Raw genomic sequence first — 14723 nt, 5'->3', positions numbered from 1 at the left:
ACATCAAGAAACTATGTCTGGTAGAAACACTAATTTTGAAATTAGCTCATTTTCTACAGTGAGAACACCATAGTCGTCTCCCTTTCTTAAATCTTACCCTTTATTCCTTCTTACTTAAACTTCAAACTTGTCCCTGTTCCATATGTTGTCTTTGGAAATCCTCACTCCCTCCACCAGTCCTACCTACTTTTGTCTATTTTTGGTCTTTGGACGGAATATGTCTCCTACCAAAAAGGTTTACTGACACTCGTTGGGCATTCCTTTATTCTCATTTGGAATTTCAAAAGTTGTTGTGTCTTCAAGGTCATTGAAATGTTTTTCTACGTTTTTGCTTCCCTGAACTTTGTGGAGTCCAGTAGCCCCTAGTCTTTATTTTGTAAATTTTGGATTCACCTAAAAGATTCAATGAAAAAAATGTGTAATTTTATTTTACTGTTCATGCTCTTTTTCTCGTGTTTGGATAATATAGGAAGTGCACTATTGGACATTTGTCAATTAACAGGCCACTTTCATCTAAGTTGATCATACTTTAATTTGTCTGTTGCAAATCTTGTACTGGAGGAAACTCTTTTTTTTGTTAAAACTGTGGTTGGCAACCACCTGGTATTCCGGAGACCTACAACAACTTAGCTCTTCCCATATTTATAACTGCTATGTTATGATTAACCCTATAAATCGGTTGGTATCTGTGTGTACACAGCATCTCTTGTCACTCCATTCCTCAGTACTTCATGCTTAACTGCACAAAGCTGCTGTACTGTGCTTAAAGCATATCTCCAAACCGAATGCACCTCCCTCTGCAACCAACGGCATATTTGAACATGCACTCCAAGAGGGCACTCAGGAATCTAATTCAAATCAGAGAGCTTCACAGTCATATTGTAAAATACAATCCACTTCCTTTTTTAGGTCGAGCATCCAAGAGCTTTTTGACGTGTTGTAAGTATTCTGTTGGCTTTTAACCATGCCCATCACTTTCACTCATTCATAGGCCTGCCTTTCAAAAATCTCTTAATGTCATTGGTAAATGCTTTGCGTTTGTCCCACCTCAGGCAATTTTGTTACCACTTTGCAGACTGACCCTTTTACATGGATTCGTGCATGATTGCAGATATACTTCAGCATGGGCGAGCTATTTTTTTCTTTTGTCTCTCCCCATCATACTCAATAGCTGCCGTGGTGCTCACAGCGCAGACAGCATAGAACGGCATGAACTCCATCAGCGGTATTGAAGCCCTGGTCGCATTGTTCACACTTTTACCTAATCAGAGTAATTTCTTTTGGCTCTCCCCTTCGTGCTCCACAGATTCCACAAAAACACTTGGAATTGATAAATGCTTTATGTAAAAAACACAGAAATCCTCAAAGTCTCTCTACTGACATAGCGGAAGAGCCAATACTACACCCCATAATGCTTTGCAAGCATTCTTTTTCAAAACATTTTTGCCCCTATCTCAGCCTTTTGTGGTCCTAGGACATTTGAACCACCACCAACATGTTCAGCACGACACAATCTTTCTGTTTAGGTCGCCTCTGGTTTCCCACACTAGGTTAGTGGGGACTCAAAATAATAACTCCTCCCACCATTCAGGGCCTCATTACAAGTTTGATTCATCAACTCGGAAGACTGCCAGTTCGGTCTTCTGCCCACTGGCCTTATTATGAGTTTCCCACTGGGCCAGCGGGAAACTACTCACAGCATTGATTGCGAGCCGATGCCAATGTTGCGGTGCATCGGGTGCGACAGCACCCATTGTGCTTTCTTACTGCCTGTAATTCAGGCAATGAAAAGTGTGACGGGGCTCCCCACGGAGCTCCCGCCACCTCGTCTCCACCTGACTTTGCATGGCGGTGGAACCGCCATGAAAAAGCTGGTGGAAACAGGAGTTGTAATCCTCAGGGCAGCGCTGCAAGCAGCGCTGTCCTGGTGGATTAAGACCTTCGGCACCACCAGGCCGTTGGCTGGTGAAAAAGTGCCAGTGCCGGCAGTTGGACCATGGAGCTTTTGCCCCAGTCATAATGTGACTGACAGACCACCGCATTGGCGGCCTAGGACCAAAAGACTCGTAATGGGGGCCTCAGTGTCTTTTTATGCTCTCTTATTGCTGGAATGTTTGTTTTACAGCTGAGAGTAGTTTGTGTTTTAAGGGTCTTGTTTGTAATATCATTACAGTAGGGCTGCTAGCCCTGAAAATGTGTAATGCACTATGTTCTCTAGGGGCTACATCTATGATTGAACTGCATTACTTTCTGCCATTCTCCTTTCATGTGTTTGTGTTCTCTACGGTCTGTTCTGAGCATTACAGTCTAATGCCAAAAGCTTATTTTTTATAAAGATTTTTATTGAGTTTATATAGTAATTGTACATGTTTTCCTTAATCTCTCCTTATTGCAATTATGATTCAGACCAACTTAACATCCTTATTACACTATGACTGTTTGAACTCTCTTGATATGTTTGAATGACCCTTTTAGTTTATTTCTCTTGTTACTCCTCCGTGGCTGTCTTGTCTGTTTTTTTTAGAATTGTGTTAGCCAGTCAGTAACTCTGATGGTTGGGTGGTGAAAGTGGTATTCTATTGCAAATAGCATGGCAGATTTAAATTGGGATGCTGAATGGCAACATTTTCATTGTTGGCTGCAGATAGAGGAAGAATGTAGATGGAAGTGCTTTAGTTATATGCAGGGCCACTGGAACAATGTGGCAGGAAAGGAAAAGACCACATTATGAGGCAGGGTTTACCAATTTATGTGGCAAAAAAGTCCAGTTATGAATTTACAATGCCAGTAGCTCTAACTCAAGCAAATGCAAGAACCATTGCATTGCAAATGCGTGTTGCTACTTTGCCCTGCATTTTGTTGCTGTATTGCTGTATTGCTCTATAAGGTTACTCAGATTCCTTCTTTCACGTACAATGCAGCACTGAATCCGTTTGGTTTGTAGATGATGCTGGTGTTTCCATTGCACTGCAATGGCAGTGGATAGTATTTACTAGTTTGAATACATTTGAGATTGTTTGGTATTAGCAGTGCAGATAAAGTTGGAGATCCATCCATATCTCAGATGTGGCACCTGTTACTGAGCAGTTCTGGGATATTGACCAGCCTCAGTAAAATGTACTGGCTGGGTTCCCGTGCTGACAACAGGACTCCAGCCAGTACATTTCACTTGGGCTGGCACCTGTACTTTGTTTGTGCTTTGCATTCAAAGCAGCTCCCTGTAGAGGGTGAAGGGTATCTCTTGTTTTCATTTCCAGCTGGACCAAACACAAATACATTAAAGGGCTATCAGCATTCCTTTTGTTCTGGTCTCATCCAGGCTGGAGTTAACTGGATCATAAGAGAACAAACAATACTCCGCTTGTCACCTCACAAGAAACTCTTGGTAATACCTCCCTGTTTTATTATAGGGATTTCAACCTGTGATCTGCCCGTAACATAAAGATCTTGGCGAGAAAAGCAGTAAACCATCTCCATTTCTGTGACCTGAATGCTACAGGTTATGCTTTGCAGTAGGCACATTAACCTTCTATGTTTTTCTATGATGAGTCAAGTATGTGGCTAAACTGCACCCAGATCTTTCCAGCAAGTGTTACACCCACAGAGTTGTGTTAATGTTATTATACCCTGGAAATTGTTGGTGCACTTAGATATCTGCAGGTGCCTTTACCCAAGAAGATATTTTAAAATGGAGACTGTTTTTGCCCAGTTATATATGAAAGAACAGTCAACATTTGGCCTTGCTGACAGCTTCTTTGGGACAAAGTTTAAAAAAAAATAAAGCATAAGTTGACTCTACTTCCCACAATTCCACTATCTTTCTGCTGTCACTGATTGACCCTGCATTTATGGGATCCCAGAGTAAATGTTTAATGTTCAGCACTGAGTATGAGTCAACATTCGAGCCTCACAGTTCTCGAGGAACTTCAACAATCAGTGTCACCTTTACAGTTTCAACATGACACCCTTTATAACTACAGTTTCTTTGTGTTCATTTCAAGACGTGTTATTGTGGAACCAAATGCATAGTTCGACTATTGACAGAAGCACTAATACGATTATGACTTGTAAGGGCAGGTTGATTGGTGAGAGGCAGCTTTATCTGCAATTGCTTTCCTATGGTATTATGGCCGCAGCTGTATTGGTGAGGGGTGCTACCAAACAAAGGGTCTTATAATTCTGGCAAATAGTGCGCCGGAACCCGTTGCTATATGTCATTTCTTTCTGGTCGACTACCCTATCCAGAGGAGAGAGATTCTCCTCACAATCTCTCGCGCTTTGTAGAGAGAACACATGTCTGTTTAGCACTAGAGTTGTATTTCAAGGACAACTTTTTCTCAGTAAGGTGTTTTATTGTTCTCATATTTTAGTTGTGTGCCGTGATGCCAGTGTGTTAAGCATTTTGTTTTGTGCTGGAGAAATGGGACACAGCTCATGCCTGCTGTCGGGTATGCAGTCCCTATAAATATAATAGTGACATTTTAAAGCCTCCTTTTTTAATCTCGTCATAGGTTTAAATTGCTTGTACATCGTAAGGCTATTTTTTCCACGCCAAGGCACTGATATGAGAAAAATAAGCAGGAACAGAGAGTTCATGGGGCTTCGTTAAGGTGATATGCCGTTGTAACTGAGTTAGGACACATTTACACAAAGAACAATGATCCACACTAACAAAATACGCCTCTTCAATTGAGCTTTTCGAAGAAATACTGACAATGAAGTAGAATCTGCTTTGACCAGAAACATTTTAGAATAATGACTTGAAGCTATATCTGGAAACAGGTGCAACTTGAGATCCCATGAAAATAGGTCAGACCTATTGGTGAAACGTGATCAAAAATGAGGATGACGTTGGTGAGGAACTAGATCAAAATGTTGATCTAAATGTCCGGGGCATAATTTAAGATCGAGATTCGCTTTTACTACCTCGCTGGTAAAGTGTATTAAAATGTGACGCATTCATTACTATGTTATTAATTTTTATAGAACACGTCTTACCTCTCTTGTTTTGAACAACTCAGTTTGGTGTTCAATACCTTTCTTATGTGCTAGTATTAGCTATTGGGGTTAAGGATGTATGGACTGATTCCTATGAGAGTGAAATTCACTCAGACGCAGGGGATCACTGTAGATGGCGAACACCTGACTGTGTGCAGCAGTGGGTGTGGGCTGTAGCAGATGCCTTTAAAAGGGGTAGATTTACTTTCCCCATTCCAATCTAAGCAAGAGGAGGGAAAACATTATAGTTTAGCACGATCAAATTTACTACACCTACTCTATCATAAGCAAGCATTAAAGTGTTTAACTTTAGAAGGATCAGATTACCTATACCCATAACAATTTTAGCAACAGTAGGCAAAGTGTTGGACTTTGGATGTTTACTACACCTACTCCAACATAAGCAAAAGGAGGGAAAATGTTATAGATAGGAAGTTTCATATTCACTATGTCCACTTCAATCGAAGCAAAAGTAGGGAAAGTGATGGACTTTGGAGGGGATAGACTTACTATTTATTCTTCAATATAGCCAGACTAGGGGGCATTTTGGACTTTCGAGGGGCCATTAATGCTGTTCGCACTCCAATTTGAGCAAATATGGGAATTGGACTATAGAAGTGTCATATGCACTATTTCCCCTCATACTCTTTTACGTAAAACTTATTAATATATATCAAACCATTTTAAAATATATTTAAAAGTATTAATTTATTAATTAAATATAAAACAAAAAATACAATTATAAAAAACACATTTTTTATGTTATAAATAACAAAAGTGCAGATTAGAAAATATTAATACATGTGTAAATTAAAACACCTCCCTACTCCTCTGAAAAACACCTACAAACTATAAACATTTATAGTAGAAACCATAATATTATTATAATGAATTAATATTAAAATAATTACTAATTAAATAAACTAATTTAATATTTTGCAATAGATAATATAATAACATTGATTAAAATCATTTAATAACTTTATGAATGGATTAGCCAATTAAATGTTACTTAAAAATCAACAAATAAATAAATCACAATTAATCAGTTCATAATTTACATAATCAATTATTGGCTATGTCAGCCTAATACCTACAATTCCACAATATTTTTTATAGAAAATGTTACATGGAATGGAGTCAAGACTTTGAGCTCCATTCATCAGCCCCATAGAACTAATTCCTACAAAGACTGAAAATCCAATACATTTTGTTTAGGTGTCTTGGAGGCACATGACACCTTTTTACTTTTTATTAACAATATCTCCTGGTGGTGGACATCTTTCTGCAAAATTTCATATTACCAATAGCATGCAGTTCCTAGCTCTGACATTTCTTGACAGGCGGGTGGTGCCCTTCGTAGGAAAGGGCACGGTCTGGAGTAGGCAGGCTCACCTTCCTTTCTGGTGTGAGCTTCCACAACTTTTCAACATAACAATAGGTTGCATATATTCTGCCAAACCATTTCAAAGAGCTGCATGCTTGTTTCCTTTTCTACAGTAACTATTTATTTTGCAGCTGTCTGTCATCGCAATATTTTACTCTTTGCTAACAATACTTCCTCATGGTCCCATTAATTAAGGAACTGCTCATTCATTTTAAATCTTGAAGTGACTCTTTACAGTTAGGCTGCCAACAATAAAGCTATTTTAGTTTTTGCTGGGAAACACTTATGGCTGACATAAATGTGCCTCTTGAAAATAAAACTGTGCGCACCAATGCCATTAAAAGGAAGAAAGTGACGTCACCTCCACCAAATTAATATGAAGCTTTTGAGTTACAAGATCCTTCTCTTAACTAAATTCTGGAAGACATTCAAGCACTACAGAGTATGACTGATATCATAACCCTTGATATTAAAAATATCCAAAGAGAATTTGCTGGCCTTTCTATGAGAGCTTGTTATATTCATATGAAAATTAGAGACATTCAAGTTAAAACTGATCAAATTGCACCTGTTGTTAATAAAGTTCCATCCCTCACAAGAGCAGTTCTTGATTTAGAGAACTGAAATAGGGAATACAAGCCCGGATGTACAAAACGATTTTGCATTTCTTAATGACCAAACACTATTTCAGGCCTTTAAGAAATGCAAAATCAGCATTTGGTATGTACAAATGCCAAAAACCAGTTGCAAAATGCAATTCCTTGCCTGTACGAATCACATTTTGGAAATCGCTAAAATAGGGAATCGCTAACAGCGTTTTCCTATTTGTGAAGCGCAACAGCGTGCACTAAAGATTTCCTATTTGCGACTAGGAAAAAAATGGCCTGTAAAGAAATTAAATTAGTACTGATTTGATACAGGTAGTAACCATGCATAAACTATAAAAAAAGAGCCCCAAAATGCATCTGGCTCTTTCACATTGGTGCTATTATACATCTTATTGACGAGGATGAGGATTCAGGCTCCGAGGGACAGGAAGAGGAGGAGAAAGGAGAGGATATTTAGGGTGAGGGTCAACCTCTTCAATCTTACAGAGGAGAAAATAGACAGGTACAGACTGACTAGCCGTGTCATATGTGACCTAATAGCTGATGTACAACCCCAGCTATTGGCCCCTACAGAGAGGAGCAACGCCAATACCTTTCCATGTGCAGGTATTATGTCGCCTGGATCTCCTTGTGTCAGGAAGTTAACAATACTCATAGCAGTTGTCAAGGTGCTTGCACAAGTTCCTGGAAGTAATGGTTGGTAAGCTGAAACAATACATCTATTTTCCAAATATCCCCCAAACATTGCAGCAGACAAAACTCAAGTTTTATGGGGTGGCACAGTCCCACAGTGTTATTGGCTGTGTGGATGGCATACATATTGTTATATGTCCCCCATCAGCATCAGAATACATTTACAGGAACAGAAAGAGCCCACACTTACTCAATGTGCAGGTGGTCTGTGATGCCTCCTGTGTCATCAACAACCTTGTGGCCAGGTACGCAGGCAGCACATATGACTCATTTTTGTCCCGGCACAGTGGAATACACAACCAACAGGCACAGGGGAAATTTGGCAATGGGTTCCTGCTAGGTAAGATGATCTCAAAATGTGAGAACGCACTGGTCAGGAATGTATGTGTGATGTTATCTAAGGGTTTTCCCTCTCATGCTCGAAAGATGACAGTTCATATGCCCTATGCCCATTGATCCTCACACCTTACCTGCCCCCCTGGATACCAAGTGAGTGAAGTTGCAACAGGGCACACAAGTCAACACGCTCAGTCATAGAGCAGACGTTTGGCATACTCAAGTCCTGCTTCAGGTCCTTCCACAACGCCAAAGCACTTCTCTAGAGGCCTCACACATGTTGCAAACTAATAGCGACCTGTACCTTCCTGCACAACATTGCGATGAGGAGGGGACTACACAATATCATCATTGATCCAGAATCTGATAATGACTCTGATGATGAGCAACAGCTAGTAGAGGGACAACAGGATGGCACCCATGTGCCTGAGGGATGGGCAAGACAAAAAGATATCTGAAGTAAAGCATAACATGACATGGTAGTAATGAAACATCACACGGGGGTAGTGCTTGATTTGCAACTCTGTGACCACCTTTAATTCCGGTGGATCAGACAAATAAAAAAAAACATTTATATATGTGTGAGTGGTACATATGTGTCAAACAGAGTGGAACCCAAAAAATGTACAGGTGGGGTTACCATTTCCTTCCCCTTGCTGTGTCTTGCTTCTCAGCTGCGTTGTGTCCTGGCCCTGATCTTGTCTGAGATCCAGAGGGATGTTGGTGGGTATGCCGAGTAAGGCAGGTCTCATATTAAGAGAAAACACTCATGCTAGATCACTCTTCGCTTTCAGGTGGTGGAGGGATGGGATCAGACAGGTTGTGTGATTGGATGTTCTTAAGTGCAATTGTGACCTGCACCAGGCCCTGCACAACATTCTGGCAGTAGTGGGAAATCTCTGCTTGGATGTTAACAGTACGCCTTCACAGGCCTGATGTTGCAGTGGTCTGGCAGTCTACTGCCCTAGAGAAGGTGTAAATGCTCCCAATATAATTTCTATGGTGCAGTCACTGCAGTCTGTGCTCCTGCTCCATTACTGTATGCCAGCACTCCTGCCCCTTCTCCACTGCCTTGGGAGGCGCTGCAGTTCTCTGATGACATCACTTGTTTTCTTGTTTTTCAGGAACTGTGTCCTGAGAATGCCTCTCTCAAGTCAACTATAGATGATTGGTATTGCTGCCACTCCTGCCATGGAATCAGTGGGCATGCTGACAGGTCTGGAGTCTGCTGTGGTGTGCTACCTTTTGTAGGACTGGTCATCATCGCTGTTAGGAAATGGGGGGCACTGGTGAGGTACTGACTCTTCTGTCTGTTGAGGTGGATGGGCATGGATGGGCATGGTGAAGGTGATGGTGGTGGTACATCATTCACAGTAGCAGGTGCAGATACATCGGGGCGGTGATCTGTGAGACTGTCCAACAAAGTTGTAAATAAGTTTGATATTTTGGGGCACTACAGTGTTGTGACATTGCTACACGTGTGTATGAGCTATTGGAGATGTGACTAATTGTTAAATATGGCCATCCACACTCAGTACAGTATGTAGAGTGCACTACAACTCCCATTATGCATTGCCTTGGTGGGCTAAACACCTCAATGGAGTATTTCACACTGTGCTGTATGAGATGTGGTTTGCGTACCAGCATGGCCTGGATGGAACTTAAAGGTATATGACTTACCATGGCTAGTGTCTGCTGGGAGTGCGGTGTCGATGACACTGACTGGTTCAAGGGTCCCCTAAATCAGGTGCTCCATGGCAGTTAGGATGGATTGAGTAGATGGTCCTTCTCCAGTCCCACAACCCTTGGCCATCCTGCTGGCCAGCTTATCTTTGGTCCTGGAGCACAGGTCACACCATCACTTCCTCAGTTCAGGCATGGTCCTCTGTGTGACCCCCAAGGAGTTTACCTTCTCCTGTCATATATATTCTAGGCCCCAGGAACAGAAAATTAGGATTTGCCAAATAGCTGGTCAATTTTTGTCACGTAGTCCTTAGTGCGAACCTCCAGCTCCCTCAGAAAACATTTTTTTTTTTTTCCTACTGCCACCAGCTTTCCTGCTGTCCTCTGAAGCCATGGTGTGGTGTGCTTTGGCTTACCTGTACCTGCAGCAGTGTATCTGGGCAAGTGCCTGCTTCCAGTAGGTGTGTCAGGATTCTGGGTGGTGGCCATGCCCTTTCATCACCTTTCACCTGGGCTGTGAAATTATCAAACAACTTGCAGGTACATTTTGGGCTTCATTTCTTAATTTGCAATTTTTTTTTATAAGAAATTGCAATTTTGCAGTTGTTTAACTACCGACCCTGTGGAAATTGCTATTTGGAAATCGCTAGCTTCGTGCAGACTAATTTGTGACTCGCAAATGGCGATTTCTATAGAGTTGCTATTTGTGATTTGCATATTTGGAATTTGTATATCTGGACCATAATCTCTGGATTTTCACCCTGCCTGAAAATGTTAAAGGTCAAGAATGACATGCCTATCTGCAAGACCTCTTACCTACACTACTAAATATTAAATTGATTGAACTGAATAAAATTGAGAAAACTCATTAAATTTCATCACAAAGGAAAGCTAATCAATTCAAGCCACAACAAGTAATACAATCATTAATGGTTAGTGGCAACAAAATACACGTTCATTAAGGTTTCTCAAAATGCACTGTTGCCATTTAGAAGCAGTTTGCCTCTCTTTGACCTTGACTCAAAGACTCTGGTTACAAATATGACCTATTTGATCCTTTTATTATGAGGTTATGGAAAGATGGCATCAAAAGGTCCTTCAATGCTCCACAGGATCTAATTGATTTTCCTGACCAACATCATCCTAACAGCATTGAAAATATGTCATCTGAAGCTCAAAGCCTATATTGATCTTTGTTATTTGATATTTAATTGAGGCTCGTTTGTGATATTATGGTTCTATTTCCATCCTCTTGTCACCCCACTGAGGGTCATTAATTGTGAATGTTTGTTGTTATACATCTCTGTTATAGATTATCTGTCACATTTGGTTCTTTTTTGTCTACTCTGATCTATTTTATACTTTCACTTCCCATTTTAGTTTTACTTCCAGTGTTTTCTATTACTGTTCAATATATTTATGTTGTCTACATCTCAAATTAAAATTATCTCACTAAATGTGAAAGGGCCAAAATTCCCAGTTAAGAGTAAGAAATAAGTGAAGACTTCCTTAAGCATAAAACAGATTTTTGATTAATCCAAGAAATATATTAATGATAGAATTTTATCTTCAGTGGTTAAAGGTCTGTGTTTCATCAACAGCAAATTGAAAGATAAATAGAGTAGCTGTTCTTTTTTCTAGGAATTCAGTTAAAAGTGTCATATAGACATTGCAATAGTAATCGTAGATTCTTAGATATTAATACGGACATTGATGCAATTATCTTTCATTTGGTTAATGCATATGGTCCCACAGCAGATTACCTCACTTTCTGGACAGACTATGTGTTGGTTTACAAATAAATTATAAAGCTACATTTTTCTTCTTAGCTAATAGATTTGGAAGGTGTCTTGCTAATTATCTCACAATTGATAAAAAACAAAATACTCAATTCATTCTAGTTCTAGCTGGTTATTAACTAATTCGACCGACATATTAAATTAATTTAAAATGCAATGTTCTAACCTCCATAACGTTCCTGATGCAATAAATACCACATTATTAGAAGTTTTTTTACCTTCTAATATGCCTTCCTTATCTCAAAAGGACAAACAACATTTAGATATACTAATATAAAGAAATTAAATACGATTCGCTATTACCTTACTTAACTCAAGAAAAGCTCTGGGCTGAGATGGTACCCCAGCTGAGTTTTATAAATGTTTTCCTGGTGAATTAGACACACATTTACAATCCCTTTTAGAAAATAAATCTACTGTTGCATGATGCTATTGTGAAGCACTTATTGTTGTCTTTCCTAAACCTGATACAAACTCCACTGATATTTCCAAGTACAGACTGATCTTGTTATTTTACCAAGAATACAAAATGTATGCTGAAATGCATGCCAATAGAATATGCAAGGTTCTTGATTGCTTGATTTATCCACACCACATAGGCTTTATGAAAGGTTGATTATTTGCTCATTATACAAGGCTTATTTGTCAAACCCCTACCAACTATATCCACCATCAATTCACCTGCAGGTCTGTTAGCACCAAATACAGAAAAAGCATTTGATAAGATTAATTGACAATTTTTAGTTTATATCATGAAATGTTGCAATTTTAGTCAACACATTATTAGTATGGCCACAACTTTATATACTCATTTACTGCCAAAACATTGGCTAGTAGTTACTCTTCTAACATCTTTCATCTCTCCCCAAATATTTATTTTACCAATATTGTAAATATTATTAATAATAATTAAACTATGTATGAATATACTTTAAGTCTTACTAGGAGTTGGTTTTGGTCCTTTGAATATGCTTTCCACACCAGAAATGATTAACCAATGTAATATTATTTGGTGCCACGATAAAATGAAATACTTGGAATATGTCTTACCCACACCACACAACTTTTTTTCTAAACTCGTTTTTTATTGACATTTTTAAGTCAGTCAAAATGACCCCCTTTGTCACTTGTGGTAAGTCTTGCAGGTAGCAGTTTTGAAAACAACTAACATATTGGGCAAATGTCCCCTCATGTGGAGATAATAAAAGAAAACCACATCTTCACAAAACAAATGTGGTTTTCTGGCTGGTTTAAGGAGATGCACAGATTTTGCACATAATTACCATATCCACCAATTCTTAAAAGAAGCACAAGTGTGCACAAGTTAATTGATATATTTTTATTTTTTTGTTTTTCAAAATGCATTAAGCCTCTTCCCTCTGTTTGCGCAGATATATTTTTAAGCTGTGCCTGAAGTTTATCTTTTCATTTGAAGAGTTGTGTCTTTATTGGCTCAGCTTCGGTAAGTTTTTATTTTATTTTTTTAACAGCACTACTCTATGAATTCTCCCATCCTTATCGGACATTTTTTTCAATTACTGGAATGGTTTTCCTTAATCCATACCGGCCTAGCGCGCTGCTTAGAACTGATAAGTGCTTTGTTGGAGGGATGGTCGGGCATCAGCTGTTCACCTAGCCAGTCCACCATTTTAAAGTAAAAATGCTTCACTCCACACGAAAACAATAATGGTAAAAGCACAACCTCTACGAACTTGCCAGCTCAATCCTGGATGTGTTTAAATTGCTCTCCCCAACTTCCTGCTGCATAAGGAGTCATCTATAAATGGAGATTAGGAGGAAAAAGTGCTATGGGAAAGCAGGTATCAAAACACATTTTTATTGCATTTCTCCCCCTAACTTCTCCCCCAGTGCTGTACATTTTAAATGCAGATTTCTCCACCTTTTTAGGGTTGACCCTGCCATAGCATGCGCTAGTGCGAGCAAAGGCCTCCCCCGAAGGTGGCATAATGGGCCGGTGCCATAATGGCCGCCTTGGACCCAGAAGGGACTGGTCAAACCGGTTTTGGACAGGGCACGCCAGCGCAGCTATGGCACCCACCCGCCCTCCCCCAAAGCAGCAATTTGGGGGAAAAGGTGCGAAATACTGAAAGACCAATGAAGGGGGTTTGAATCATTCAAACTCCCCAATGGCGAAACAAGAGCCGGTAAGGGGCCAAAGGAGGGCATTTAAGGAGCGCGCTGTCCTCTTGGGGGACAGGCAGATGACCCAGGACAGGGGGCATTCTCCCCTCGGAATCGTGCTCAGTAGGTTACACCACCGTAGATGACACCGTTGATATGATCAAGTCAGCAGGCAGAGGGGCTTTATTGGCAAAGGTGGACACTGAGTCAGCTTTCAGATTACTACCAGTACACCCAGACAGTTTTTACCTATTAGGCTTTCAACGCAACAGGGAAGTGTATGTTGACAAGGCCATGCCCATGGGCTGCTCCATCACGTGCGCATATTTAGAACAGTTTAGTACATTTCTGGAATGGGCGTTGCATAAAAACATCCAGCTGGGGGGAAATGCACTACCTGGACCATTTCCTATTTGTGGGAAAAGCAGGCACAAGCAAATGCACCAGCCTACTGAGGGCTTTTCAAAAACTAGCAGAAGACCTGGGTGTCCCTCTGGCAGCAGATAAGACGGTAGGCCCGACAAATATCACTAGTTTACCTGGGTATTGAATTACATTAAACCGCGGGAACGTCAAGGATCCCGGGTGATGAGGTGGCAGAGCTAAGGGAAGAGATCAAGTCCTTGCGAGGTAAACAGTAAGCAACCCTCGGGGAGCTGCAAAGGATGGTCGGTAAACTTAATTTGGCAACCAGGGTTATCCCAGCAGGGCGAGTTTTTGCAAGGCGATTATGCAGATTGACATCAGGTCTGTGCGAGAAACACCACAATGTCAGGTTGGGAGCAGGAGTAAAGAGTGACCTCGCCATGTGGGACTCCTTTCTAGATCAATTCACCGGTCTGCTCATCTGGAGGGAAGACTGGATATTGGCCAAGGAGACTGCACTGTTCACAGACGCCACAGGTGGCTGTGGTTTCGGGGCACTGCTGGGCAATGAGTGGTGTGCAGGAAAATGGGCAAACAGGTGGCACGGGTTGGGGATCACCAAGAACATCACATTTCTAGAGCTTTTTCCCATAGTGGTAGCCATGACAGTCTGGAAGGACCAACTACAGAACATGAAGATAACGATGTGGT

Source organism: Pleurodeles waltl, chromosome 3_1 (genome assembly GCF_031143425.1).
Source record: "Pleurodeles waltl isolate 20211129_DDA chromosome 3_1, aPleWal1.hap1.20221129, whole genome shotgun sequence".
Taxonomy (NCBI): Eukaryota; Metazoa; Chordata; class Amphibia; order Caudata; family Salamandridae; genus Pleurodeles; species Pleurodeles waltl.
Note: the sequence above shows the minus strand (reverse complement) of the source record.